This window comes from Dermacentor variabilis, chromosome 4, assembly GCF_050947875.1.
Source record: "Dermacentor variabilis isolate Ectoservices chromosome 4, ASM5094787v1, whole genome shotgun sequence".
NCBI classification, from domain to species: domain Eukaryota; kingdom Metazoa; phylum Arthropoda; class Arachnida; order Ixodida; family Ixodidae; genus Dermacentor; species Dermacentor variabilis.
In genome coordinates this window covers 223,668,809-223,682,606 of record NC_134571.1, presented here as the reverse complement: position 1 = coordinate 223,682,606, position 13,798 = coordinate 223,668,809, and the positions used below count along the sequence as shown (strand labels likewise).

The window sequence follows — 13,798 nt, the reverse complement described above, 5'->3', positions numbered from 1 at the left end:
TAGCGCATTATCACCAAAAGCCGACGAGAAAAGTAGTGCCTGTGAGATTAGCGGCCCATTCATAGGCGAACGGAAAGGGCTAGCTGCTAACGATGCCATAGTGGCAACACAGGCCGGTAAAGGCCAGAGTAAGAGCGACGAGGTGCTTTGCCAACAGAGCACTGTGGAGGCAGCTAGGCCAGCTGTGAATGAATTGGCACAGTCACCGCGCGTGTGCATCGCTTGTAATGTTAGCGAGGTTGCTAGCGAAGTACAGAGCACTGTTGACCCGATAGACGCGAGCACCAATGTCGAGTCAGATCTGCGCGCCGAAGAGAAGTGCGAGCTGGACGATGCAGTTGAGGGCAGGTCACAGGATTGCGAGCTGCGTAGCTCAAGGGAAAACAACTGCATTGTTCAGGGATCGGTGCGGCGCTCCGCCAGTCTAGGTAGCCAAGAAAGGGGTGTTTAGTTAAGAATCACTCAGGACTGCGGGTGAGAGAGCGATCCGGGCCGACGAAATGTGTACCGGCCAGCACGAGGCACGAAAAGGCGACGTGAAAACAAGTTCAAAGAGAAAGCGCCGCAGAAAGAAGCGCCGTAAAGATCAGAAAGCGGTAAATAATGTAGCGCCTCCAAAGTCGGCGACAGGCGCATAAAGGCAGGGCGCGAAGAAAAGAAAGATGCGGCCGTCGTGGACGACGTGTGCGCATCAAGCACGTTCGAGCCACCGGTCAAAAGGAGACCGAGAAGCATGTTTTGCACGGACGCGGACAAAGGGCACGGGGCAGTTATGTTCCTTGTCAGTCCGTCGTTCTTTTCGAAGTTCAGCGTGTAGTACAAAGAAGCGCCAGGTGGCAAGACGATACGAGGTGGTAGGGAGTCGCGACGCGGTCAGTCAAGTTAGTGATGAAAGCGTGGCGCCAGGACGCAAATTGGCAGGGGACTGTAACGTCTCGGAGGAGCTGATGTGAGTCAGCCCGTTTGTTGTTCCTCGGTAGCCAGAGTAGCTTTTGAACCGCGACCACCTCGAGTACGGCTCAAAAGTATGAGTCAGTCGTAAGCGTTTGAAACGGGAGGCCAAGAGAGCTTCCGTAGAAGGGAAACGTGCTCTTTTGTTCTATTTTTGAGCTCTTGGAAACTTTCGCAATTTGAGGCTAGAGTTTCTTTTAATAAGTAAGGTATGAGCTTTCTTTGTTTTCGTTTGAGAAGCTCCGGGGTTTGAAAGAGGTGTTTCATTTAAACAATTAGTCTCGCGAGTGTTAATTAATGAGTATATAGGCTTTCTTTTTTTGTGTGTGTGTGAGTAACCTGAGTGTCAAGGTTATCGGTGAGAGGCCTATGGTAACGCGCGTGTGTATTAGTTAACCTTCTTTTTTTTATAAGTGTTTTTTTTTATTTTCTAAGGTTAAGCGCGTACGTTTTCAGTAAGTGCGTGATTTGCACTGAGAAGCCTTCTTACTTCCATTAGCGCGTGTCCTTGTGCGGACGGAGGGAAGCAGATTGTTAACGACTGGGTTGCTCGTGTGTGTTGAGGGCGGCCGTATTCTGACTTCTCTAGTGAGCGTGCGTGGAACGAGTTATTAGGAGATGCATTTTTTAAAGGGTTCTGCGAAGTGCGTAAGTTACGCAAATTAAGTTCTCATTTAGGTTACGTGTCCTGTAGGAACTAAAGGAAGAAACGTGAGTCAGCATAATGAAACGTTTGCCTATGACGCAAGTACGTGTTCGGAATAGGGACCACAAAGCTAGCACGCTTGCGATTATGTACTTGTAGAGTTGACCGGACTGTTCAGTGGCCCCAATACGTGCGATAAGTACGCCACTGCGATAGGTTGGAAACATGCTGTTCGTGTAGTTAAGCCACTTAAGTTATGTTCGGCTGTTTTCATTCGTTGTTTGCAACGACAACGGCACTTTGTTTTGCAACAACAATAACACTATGGTCTTGTCGGCATTCGAGGAGAAATGGATAGCAGTTTAGAAAGGTGGTTGCAACTGCTTTATCAAAATTGGGGAAAGAAAAGATCAGGGTTCATTTTGACTTAGTAATAGCCTGGCGAGTCAAGGGTGAAGAGCCTGCGCTTACACGTGGTACAGCGCTATGTTGTTTTGTTTGTTTGACGTACGTTCTCCAGGGCCCAGGATACCCAAGTTCGTCACACGAGGCTCGACACCAGTACCCTACATGTTCTTTCAGCGTTCCTCATGGCCAGCGAATTGATTTCACCGGCCATTCCGAACTTCCGGGGCGAGGAGGAGCTGTTAGATTCGGGACCTTTTCCTGAGCCTCCTTCGAGTTTACCAGACCACATTGAATCGCGCCACACCTAAGTAAGGAACGCAGAAGCACATCTACCCTGTTCCCGAGGCGCGGCACGTGCAAACGAGTTGGCGTCCCCCCCCTCGTGCGCCGCAGGTGGAGCTATTCACTGCTTGACTCTATCCGAAAGTGTAGCGAGAGCCTGGCACTGTTCTAGATAACGTGGGTCCCGAGGCAAGACGGCTGTAATGCACCATGACGCCCTGGCAGAAATCCCCCCATCTGCCTTTGTGAAGGGAGTTGCAGACCGGGAAGGCAATACCGCAGAAAGAAGTAAGCCCTCGGACAATTGGGGCCCAAGGAGCGACCATGTGCGCCGGGTGTGGCACAATCGCACGGGCGCCTACCATTGTCCGAAAATGACGCCAGCTGAGCGGCTCGCCGATTGGCCGAATGTGACGCGACTTCGAGACACCGAAGGGGTTAAAAGCCAGGGACCCGGAGCAGCAAGATAGCATTCCTTCATTCATCTCTTTCGAGCTTCTTGCCACTGGCCGCAGCGTCTGAGTTGCTGCCGGCCCGTAATGACATTATAATTGTCAATTTCTTGGTACTCTCACTGTAAATAATGTAAATAAACCTCCAGTTTTCAGCTCAAAGTCCTCCTCAACCTCAGCCAAATCCCGCACCCAACGGCAAGGTCAGAAATCTGGGGGACAGCAATTGAGATTGTCTTCCAGATCCAACACTCCATAACGAGAAGTGTTTGCGCTGTGTGTTGTGTGTTTTTAATAATGCCCTCCCCTGCAATAATGTCCTTGTGGTGCTGCAGGCACTTGTATAAATAAATAAATGAAAGATAAATAAATGTTATTAGCTTACGGGTCCCTTTCCAGGCGCCGTGACTTGAGATTTGTCTTTCTTGGAGCGATCGAGAGGATCCCGCCACTGCTTAGCGCTGACTGAATCGTTTGGATGCAAGTTATGTCCATGGCTTCTTGTGAGGCGCTGGTCATGCGCTTTTGCGAGCTCTGAGTTCAGTTTGTGAGCCTCGCCTCGAAAGAAGAGATGTTGTAGCCCACTAATCCGGGGGTCGACAGACCCTCCTTCACCGACGGCGAAGCAGCGTTGGCTGCTGTCAACAAGGGGGCTGGTGGCACAGCTGCAGCCACAATTTTTGTGGGCCCGACCGTTGCCGCAGTCTGCTGCGATGCTGGCCCCTTGCGCATCAGCATGCCTTGCGGTATGGAAAACTGAAACACGTTTTCGTTCTTCTTGAAACGAGATGCTTCCTTTGATTTTCAAGGTAATTATTTCGTTCTGCTTTCTGCACGTTTCGCAGGTTCAGGAATATGTCGGGTAGTTGCCTTCGCAGTTTTCTAGGTGGGGTGAGCCAGCACAGTTATCGGAAGCGTGGTCTATGTCACCACATTTTGTGCAGATGAGTTGACCTAAGCAGCTTTGCGAGCCATGGCCGTACTGCGACATTTGAAACACCGACGGAATTAGGGATGCAAAGTCTTACACAGATTTTAGTACTATAACCTGTCTCAAAGGCTTCTGGTAGCACACTAGAGGCAAGTGTAATGATCAGATGTTCGGTTGGAATTTTGTTGTTGTCTGGTCTGATTTTTATCCTTTTTACCTCAATTACATTCTTATCTTGCCAGCCTTTCAATAGTTCTGCTTCGATTAGTTCCGACGAGTCGGCATCGGAGATCACGCCTCGGATTGTGTTCAGAGAACGATGTGGAGCCACTGTTACTGGGATGTCAGCAGAAGCTTTGAGATTTGCAATCTTTCAATGTTCCAGCTTATCACGAACCTCAAGGAGCGTATCGCCACTTACCAGCTTGCTAGCTTTATAGCCTGGTCCAATAGTGTTCGATAGGGATTTAAATAAAAGGAAGCGTATTACTGAATTTTTAGGTTTCTCGCTGGGGATAACGCTGTATCGTGGGAATGATTATTTGTGTGCAACGAAGAAATTCAGGAAGCGTACGGTGCACACGCCCTTTCCAGCTGTGTGATCAAGCAGCAAAAGGAATGACGCACTAAATTTTCTACCTTCCTACACTCGTAGCACAAAGTGATCCAAGCTGGCGTAACCAGCTTAGTTGGCAGAGAAACTTTTCTTCAGCGGCCATCGTCGTCGTTTCTCCTCTTCCATCAGAGATGGGACGCCATAGACGTTCGCACTTAGAGAAAAGACTTTATGTACACAATGTTTACCTCGACAGCTATTGACAGTGAGTCTGACGTATCAACTCGACATAGCCGATAGTGCATAACACCGTTGGTACGTCAAGACCCTTCTGTTACACTGGAACCGGCACCTTAACTCGGCAGAGCCGAAAGTGCAGAGCACCTTTCCTGCGCTCGGAACCTGCGTGAGAGGTCGGGAGCCAACTTTTAACCCTTCAGTTGCTCCTCCCGAATCCCCTCACGGCAAATCACGACACCCCAATGACCTGATTGGGTCAACTGGGCTATCACTCACTAGTCACTTTCTCTCACCCTCTCCCTGTGTTCCTCGGAACATTCAGAGAGATAGAGGGAGAGAAAGGATCTGCCAAACAAAAAATAAACGAATGACATCCCAACCATCCTGCTCTGCAATGTGCATGGGAAAGTCTCCCGACACTTTGAAGAACACTTATGGAGAACGAACATCTGCACCGCCCTGTCCTCGCACCTTAATTAAAACCATCGCGCACTGCGTGCCGCAAAGGGCACCCCTGCCAAAGCGCACCCACCGATTGTGCGTGGTTCGTCTCCTCCGACGGGCCCAAAAAACTAAGTGCAGAGATGGATTGTGTCTCCGGTGCCAGCCTGTCTTTCAAGTCACCGCGCATCGGGCCACAGATCCCTCTGGCTTCAACTTGCCCCTTTGTCCCCCAGGCATGCCCATTGACGCCGTAATGACGCTTTGCCCGTGGTCCGTCCCGGGCAGGGCGCCTTCGTTCGCGCTTCCGAGCCAAAGAGCCCCAACGTCACACCCTTCCCCACGTTTCCAGACCGCACGTGCAACAGGTTACGATGCCCCGAGGTGGTGACGCGGGCTCTTTGACGCCGAAGAGCGCCTCCTGACTCGCTAACCAAGCGCCCAGCTGGCTTTGCTTTCGGCGAAGCCCGAAAACGGCGATCTTCGACAGTGCTGGGGCGAAATTACTTCTCAGCCTCCATGCCGTTTGTCCACATCCTTCACAGATGCTCTATGCATGTTAGATGGTTTCTTCGGCAGCAATGGCAGCCGCCCACTCCGGAGCCCAACTTAACTGAACTGGTTAACTTATAGCTCCGTAGATAGTTCACGCACACTTGATAGCAGGCTTCAAGCGTACTTGTTTCGCTGCATGACGCCTGAGCCAGTCGTTGCCTTCACCAGTTACACTTGTACGGTATTCCGATTCTTCCTTCTCGACTCACTCAAACTCAGGCTCACCGGTTAGTCTGAGTCTGAATGAGTCGACTCAAGAATGAGTTTGCTGACATATGTCATAGGCTGGTAAAATAAACTCAATTTCAGATGTCAGAGGCAACCCCTGTCATACAATATAATGAGCCTTTACATAAGGAATGCTCAAGACTGGTCTTTAGTGACGCACCGCTATGCACTACTAAGCAATTGTTCAGAAGCGATGACTGTTGGGCCAGTTGGGGCATCATGTTGTGTCGTTTAGCGAAATGAGGGTGGAAGAAAACGATGTGGGAAGGACAGAGCGTGTGTCCGGTCCGCATCGTATTTTTCTGACCTTATTCTGCTCAACAACGCAGCATAAGTAACTGCCGTCACCGTGTGTCTCTGGAATTGAGACACACGATGACGGCAGTTACTTATGTTGCGTCGTTGAGCAGAAACTTCCCGGTCATCGCGATGAGATGAGGAAATTTTCAGTTTTTGAACACGCAAAGTACATGCAGATACAGAAAGCATTCCTCCAACTCCTAGATACTTGCACTTGCATTCCGGCCATTTCGACAGGGTCAGACAGTATGTGCGCTTCAGGGAGCTGGCTAACATGCATCTGCACTCTCCACTTGATAGATGAGCACGTTTGCTTGAGAGAAATTTTCAGAAAGATCATAGTTTATGCGTGGTGTGCCTGTTCTTATCTCGCTCACTGACGTGGCAGTCATGCAATTTTGGAGCAGAGCTTATTGGACGACGAGGTTCACCATTCTTTGTACAACTAGCCTAATCTGCCTTTGTACGCTTTAGAGGTCCAATGTAAATAATGAATGCAATTCGCAGTTTTACTCTACCTTTAATGCAACCCGGCAAAAAGAGTTTTAAGGGCCAAGTAATTTTCTAAAACAAAGTTTTCTTCGCAAGGAAAGAGGAGAAGTTTTGCGTTGCTCTCTCGATCGGTCGTTCGTTAAAAATGAATCAACATTAACATTTAGAGCCTAATCTTAACCACGAACGACTAGTTTTGTATTAACAGATGCCGTTTTGAATGTGGCCCGTTAAAATAATTTTGTTACTAGGAAAACAAGGCTATAACGCAAATTTTTAGTAGTAATAACCCGATTTGGACGAGTTGGTTCATCTTGAGTAAAACTCGAAGCAGCGCGAGGAAGACGAAGGCAACAATCCAAAACACACACAACAGGATGAGCGCTGTACTGCCAAGTGGAAAATTTGTTGAAAGATCACGCAGGTTTTTTTAACAAGTCAAAATAGACCAATAACCAAAGGGTTGAAACGCATGCGGGCTGCCTACAAGTATAGGTTCTTATCTAAAAAAATTATCTCAGGTTTTGTTACGCCGAACGACGCCATGCTACCGCATTTATCTCCTGCTTTGGTAATGTAGTAAGTTTCTACAATTTCTTTCTTTTTACTCTTGCTCAGAAAGCTGGTTTCGTTGAACACTGGGGTACATAAGCATTGGTTTCAATGCACACGTAATGGCGGCGGTACCTATTTTTTACATTGTTTTAAGGCTGCCAGGTCTGTCAGCAAAACACTGTCCGGCTTGCTTGATGTAGCTTTACCGCAATCTAAAGGTAAACGATGTCAGAGGTACACTTCGTGAATTCATTTTCGTCATTCGTGGTGCATTCCTGCAGCAGGAATTTGTCGCACTAAGCACAGAGTTGGTGGATAGACAGAAACCTTATATCTTGATAATGATGTAATTAGTATTGTTAACTAGATTAAGGTATCGGGAGTTAAATTTTCAGAGACACTATCAAGTAACAAACAAGTGTAAATTATCTGCAGCAAATTAAATTGCGTCACTGGACTGTTTAGTACAAATCGTCAAATATTACCAGTAAAAGTTAAGCGTTTGGTTTACAATCAATTATTTTTATCAACATTAAATTTTTGACACCTTCTATGGGGCTATACATTGTTAGATAACATTACGAAACTCTATGTCTATGTCGAAAGCACGCAGTAAGTGCAACTGCCAACGTTTCATATTCTACTCATACTACTTATTTTAACTCATTTAAAACACAAAAGTGGAATTTATCTATGCACTCCGTATTTCCTGTACTTACGGTTTCGCCATTAAAACCAATAACACTCACTTTATCGGTTCCTTTCGTTTAGCTAAACAGTACTACCTATACCACACTGAAATTCAGGATCCTTGGCTCCTCCAGCGCTTATGCTGCACAAATACGGAAGTCATTCGCTATCATTCGAACTAGCGTTTTATTTGTTCTAATCAGGTGAAGATATGACTTAACCGTTTGCCGCCTGCTACTTGCTTAGTTTTAGCAACACTGCGTATTATTTATTGCAGCAGTCGCAGAACGCTGCCAATCGCATTTGCAGCGCATGTATTTGTCCATGAGTGTCTCATTCAATTTTTCCTCGAACGCTGTTTTTAGTTTTGGTGGCACTAAGTTATTATACGTCACAAATTTTTCTTTTTGCGTCTTTATTGGCTTTTCTTGATCTCTTTTCTATCGGAATCCTGAGGGTATTTTAAATTTACAGGAGAAAGCAAATGGCAAACTGTTTTCGTCGCCTCTTTCTGTTTTAGATTTCACCTGCCCGATGTGACGCCAGTTTTTCAAACTCATATATTGCGATATGCGTTTTCTTGTTTTTTTATTTATTATATGCTTGTTTGTCTTCACTTCACAGCTTTGTAATTCGCTTTGATCCTGCATTTCATATATTCCCACGTTGTATGACAAATTAAACCACTTCTGCTCTTTGTTTAGTTCAGTTCAGTTTATTACCTTAAAGTCCCCCGTAGGGCCATACATAAGGGGTGGGTTTTTATAGGATAGCAAAACATCGTCAGAAATAATTATTTTAATTGTAACCGACCATTTTAATAAAATGGTCGGTTACAAGTTCTGTGAATGAAAATGGACAAGTCGTATTAGCGATGTTGGCGGGGAGGCCTTTCCAGTCTGTGGCGGTACGGAACAAAAAGGAGGCTGCGAAGGTGGTTGTCCGTGCACGTGGGCGTGCCACTTGAAGTGGATGGCTGGTGCGATGAGATATGCGTGCTGCTGCTGTGATGTAAGGCTCTTGATTAAGGGAAGAAAAGAATAACTTGTAGTACAGGGAAAGACTGGAAATGCGACGTCGACATGAAAGTATTGACAAGCCGGATTCTGATTTCAGTGATGAAACGCTGACGTCGTATGAATATGAGGTATGAATTAATCTAACAGCACAATTTTGATCTGATTCTAATGCGTCGGTGAGATATGCTTGATGAGGGTTCCAGATGGCTGACGCGTATTCCAGTTTTGGCCTGACAAGTGACTTATATGCTAGTAATTTTAAATCTGATGGGGCCTGCCGTAGATTTCGTTTTAGAAAACCTAACGTTTTGTTAGCTGCAGAGATAATGCTAGTGACATGTGCGCGCCAAGACAAATCGTGAGACAGGGTTACACCTAGATATTTATAGGATTGTACTGATTCTAATGGTGTGGTATTAATTGCATATGGGAAGATGGAAGGGTTGCGACGGCGGGAGAAGGACACGAATTTACATTTCTTGGCGTTAAGGGTCATCAGCGAATTGCTGCACCATTCTAAAACACTGTTAAGATCATTTTGGAGTGCAGTATGGTCAGATGAGTTATTGATAGAGCGGTAGATGACGCAGTCGTCTGCAAACATGCGTATATTACAGGAGACACACTGAGGTAAATCATTAATATATATTAAAAATAACAGGGGACCAAGAACAAATCCTTGGGGCACGCCAGAGGTTACCGGGAGGGGACTTGATAGGTTATCGTTGAATAAAATCATTTGTGCGCGATTAGACAAAAATTCATTTATCCGGATTAGAACGTTAAGGTCCAAGTTCAACAGTTGAAGTTTTAGTAGCAAACGTTGGTGGGATACTTTATCAAATGCCTTTGCAAAATCTAAAAAGATTGCGTCAGTTTGTACATTGATGTCAAGTTTAGCATGCAAGTCGTGAACGAAAATAGCTAATTGAGTTTCGCAAGAGAAACCTTTGCGAAAACCATGTTGTGATGGGTGAAAAAAGTTATTACTGTCCAAGAAGGCAATGATTTGAGAGTAGATGATTTTGCACGGCACGCTTGTTAGTGAGATGGGTCGATAATTTAATGGAGAATTCCTGTTACCTGTTTTGTAGACTGGAATGAGCCTTCCTACTTTCCAATCACCCGGCATGTTTCCAGAAGAGAGTGACTGTGAGAACAGTAAGGACAAGTATGATGCAGCCATGTGTCTTGTGTTTCTTAGAAGTTTAGAGTTAATTTCATCAATGCCAAATGAAGATGATAGCTTAGTCTTCTGGATTATGGATGAAATTCCGTCAGCACAAAATGTGATGCATGGCATGTGACCTTCAATGTTGTACAAAGATAAAGAAATGTTTGTTTCGATTTTTTTTGTAAATACTGTTGTAAATGCGGAATTAAAAGTGTCAGCGCATTCAGTATCGGTAATTGCCTCGTGTGAGTCATTGGTGAGCGTAATAGTATGAACAGGATGAGGATTTATTACTTGCCAAAATTGTCTTGGGTTAGTGCGCAGCCAATTTGCGAGTGTAGTGCCATAAAAGGAACGCTTTGCGCTGCGGATATCAGATATTCGTTTTCAGCTTTGTAGTAGATTTCCCATCGATGCGAGTTCCCGTTATTTGTAGCCACTCGGTAAAGACGTTTCTTTTTATTTTCTAGTTTTTTTAAGGCGTTAGTAAACGAACGTTTTTGATTATTGGGGCGAATGTGAACTTTAGAAATATATTTGTTAGCCAAATCTGTTAACTTATCCTTAAACATCGACCAGTTATGGAATATTGACTGATTGCGATACGCGGCTTCAAACGTGGGGAAGAAGGTCTCAAGTTCGCGGTTAATTGCGTCATAGTCACCCTTTTCGTAAAGCCTTATAGTTTTCTTATGTGTCTTATTTGGTGTTACAGGAAAGAGAAAGTAGCATGAATGACATTATGGCCATTAATTCCTCGAATATGTGTAATTGATGAGAGGGTACTGGGATCATTAGTCAGGATGAGGTCCAGAATTGTTGCGGATTCTGATGTGACACGCGTTGGCTCCGAAACTAATTGTGTCAGATTAAAGTTCAAACAAATGTCGATGAAATTCCTTGTCTCTGGGTGACCTACTATTGAAGAATATGGTAAGTTGCTCCATTCTATGTTTGGGAAATTAAAGTCCCCGAAAAGTAGGATGGAGGCATTAGGGTAGGTGGTCGTTAGTTGTATTAAATCGTTATTGAGCTCCCCACAGAATTCAGGAGTGGCATGGGGAGGCCTCTAGCAAACCCCCAGCAGCACTGTAAGTGGTGATGTGCAATATAGTAGCCATAGTATTTCGAGTTTTGATGCGATGTTAATAAATGAACACAAAAGTTGCCGGTGAACTGCTACAAGAGCGCCACCGCCCCTTGTGCGTACGCGGTCAGTTCGATAAACATGGAAGTCGGGCAGGTCGGCCACAACTTCAGTATCAGTGACGTCCATGTGTAGCCAGGTTTCTTTTAGAATGAGCAAGTTGCTGCCTGTTGACGATATGATGTTAGATATAAGTTCGCGCTTCGGAAGATAACTACGTGCGTTAGTAAAGACTGCGGAAAACGAAAGATCTTTTCTAGGTGCAAGTTCTGGTTGATTCTTTTTTTTGTAGAGAACGGGATGATTGCTACACAATTTCTTTTACAGAGGTAGAATATTCATCAAAAACATATCGTTTAGGACCAATGTACAAGGTTCTATAGCGCAGAGAGTATGCAAGTGAATTAGATTTGGCGAAATGCAAAAGGGCCTTCCGTGCTTTCTGAGTCAGGTGAGAGAAAGTTTCACCTACACTATAGACCTTCTCATCGGGCGAGGAGGATAGAGCACGCGGAGAGCCTTTCCTTCTCTCTGGCTTGGGCGATCCGGCGCGGCGCTGCTGCGGAACCATTTCGAGATGTTTTAGATGGTACTTTGTGAAATTGACGCCATGTCCGTTCATATAAGGTCGTCAAGGAAGCCTTTCGGTGTATCGGCAACTACAGTAGGCGGAAACATCTCTTGGGGGAGCAAGAATGTGACGTGCTTTATCAGTCGCGGTGTGTGCATGTATTGTGAACTATTTTACTTATATCAGTATTAATTCAACAAAGAAAACCGGTGTCTCTGTATTAGCAGCTTGAAATGGTAAATCTGCTCACTATCTGATCGCTTGGCATAGGGAGAAAAACAAAGCATAAGAGCGCATGCTTGGCACAGCCAATCTAAGGCAAACACGAAACATCTAAACGGTAGGCGCTATCAAATATTTGTGATGAAACGGCATCGTTCTCGCGCATTTCAACTCTAGTAGGCTTCAAATTACCGTATGTCGACTCTAGCCCTTCGTGCATGAAGCCGATGGCACTGCTCAACACAGCGATCACTGCGGTTGGTGAACCAGCACGATGCAAATGTAGGCTGTGCGCTTCGGCATTGCCTTTTTGGCCTGTATACATCCATTATATATGAGAGGGATCGCATCAAAAGAATACGATGCCTATTTTTGAGGACAAAATTTCCGTAATACGTGTGAGTGCGTCGTAGAGAACGGAACAAACACAATCGAACAAAAATTCGGTTATCATCCTCTTTCTCGAAAAAGCATGAGAAAACGGGCTAACGGATGATTCAGAAGTTCCTAGGTTTCCTAACTATCAAACATTCTTCTTAAATCGTGATACAGGTCGTGGTGGTGGCGTCTGTTTGTTAATTAATAGTGAACATGAACCTGAGCTCTTACCACAGTTTACTCGGAGCACAGCAGATTATGAAGTTCTATCAATACTTGCAGAAAACTTTCTTTTCGTTGTCTGTTATCGTCCTCCTCAGGGTTGCAATCCTATTTTTTTCGACGTTCTTGAATCGTTGTTTTCTTTTGTCTCCAACAAAAACCTTACACTGGTCTGTGGTGGAGATATGAACATAAATATGTGTGCTCATGACAGTTCGAAGAAAAGTTTTGACTTATTACTAAAGGCTAGCGGGCTTTCTAACATGATTCAGCTACCAACGCGCATAACAGCTAGATCATCGTCCCTTATAGATCTGTTCATAACAAATGTTGGAAATAAGTTATCTAAATGTGGTGTAATTATCTCAGACATCAGTGATCATCTGCCGATATTCTTGTGTTTGAAAGGAAAGCTCAAAAATAGAGACAAACAATCATTCTCTTATCAAGCGATCACGGAGGAAAGCCTTCTCGCTTTTAGACAGCGTGCATCTGAAGCTCATTGGGATACTGTTCTTTCGGAACGTGACGCAAACCTGGCTTATCAGGACTTCCTTGCTATTCTGAAATCAATTTACGCTGCTTGCTTTCCCATAAAGACATTTAAGCGAAATAAAAAAACCCGCAAACCATGGCTCACACCTGATCTTCTGCTTAAGATAGGAAAAAAGAATAAACTCTACCATAAGTTTATTAGAACGAAGGAAATGAGCGACTTGCATATCTTTAAAACCTATCGTAACCGCCTGAACAAGATACTTAAGAAAGTTAGGAATGAATATTTCATAAATGATTTCGAATCAACTAAATGGCGTAGTGATCTTGTTTGGAAAAAACTAAACAGCCTCATAACTAATGATACAAATCCTAGAGCAATTACATCACTGAAATTAAATGGGACACATGTGTCCGACCAAAATCTAGCGGATGAGTTTAATAAATATTTCCTTGGTCTTTCTTGTGACACAGACGTGGATAACGACTTAAATGACGTCCCACTGTTAGACAAAACGATATATCTTAAACCTGTGACTGAAGTTGAAGTAATGACAATTTTCACAGAGCTCAAAAATACTACCTCACGTGATATAGATGGACTACAAATACGGCCCATAAAATCAATTCTGGATATCATTTTGCCCTACATTACTCACATTATTAATCTCTGTATTGCAAATGCTGTATTTCCTCATGGAATGCAAGTTGCGCGCTGTTCTGTACTTTTCAAGAAGGGAGATAGGAACCAGTTAGGCAATTACCGCCCAATATCCATACTTCCAATATTCTCAAAGGTATTAGAAAAAGCTCTTCACAAACAGTTTACAGAATTTGAATCCA

General features: G+C 44.7%; 1 protein-coding gene across 1 annotated transcript in view; it reads left to right on the top strand.

Moving 5' to 3' along the window:
* Positions 1-848: 848 nt before the first annotated feature.
* The window catches only part of LOC142580129 (putative fatty acyl-CoA reductase CG5065), a 182,656-nt gene continuing 169,706 nt past the window's right edge, over positions 849-13,798 (top strand). The window contains exon 1 of the mRNA XM_075690947.1: positions 849-949. The gene's annotated coding sequence lies outside the window, so the exon portion shown is untranslated. The remainder of the gene's footprint in view (positions 950-13,798) is intronic.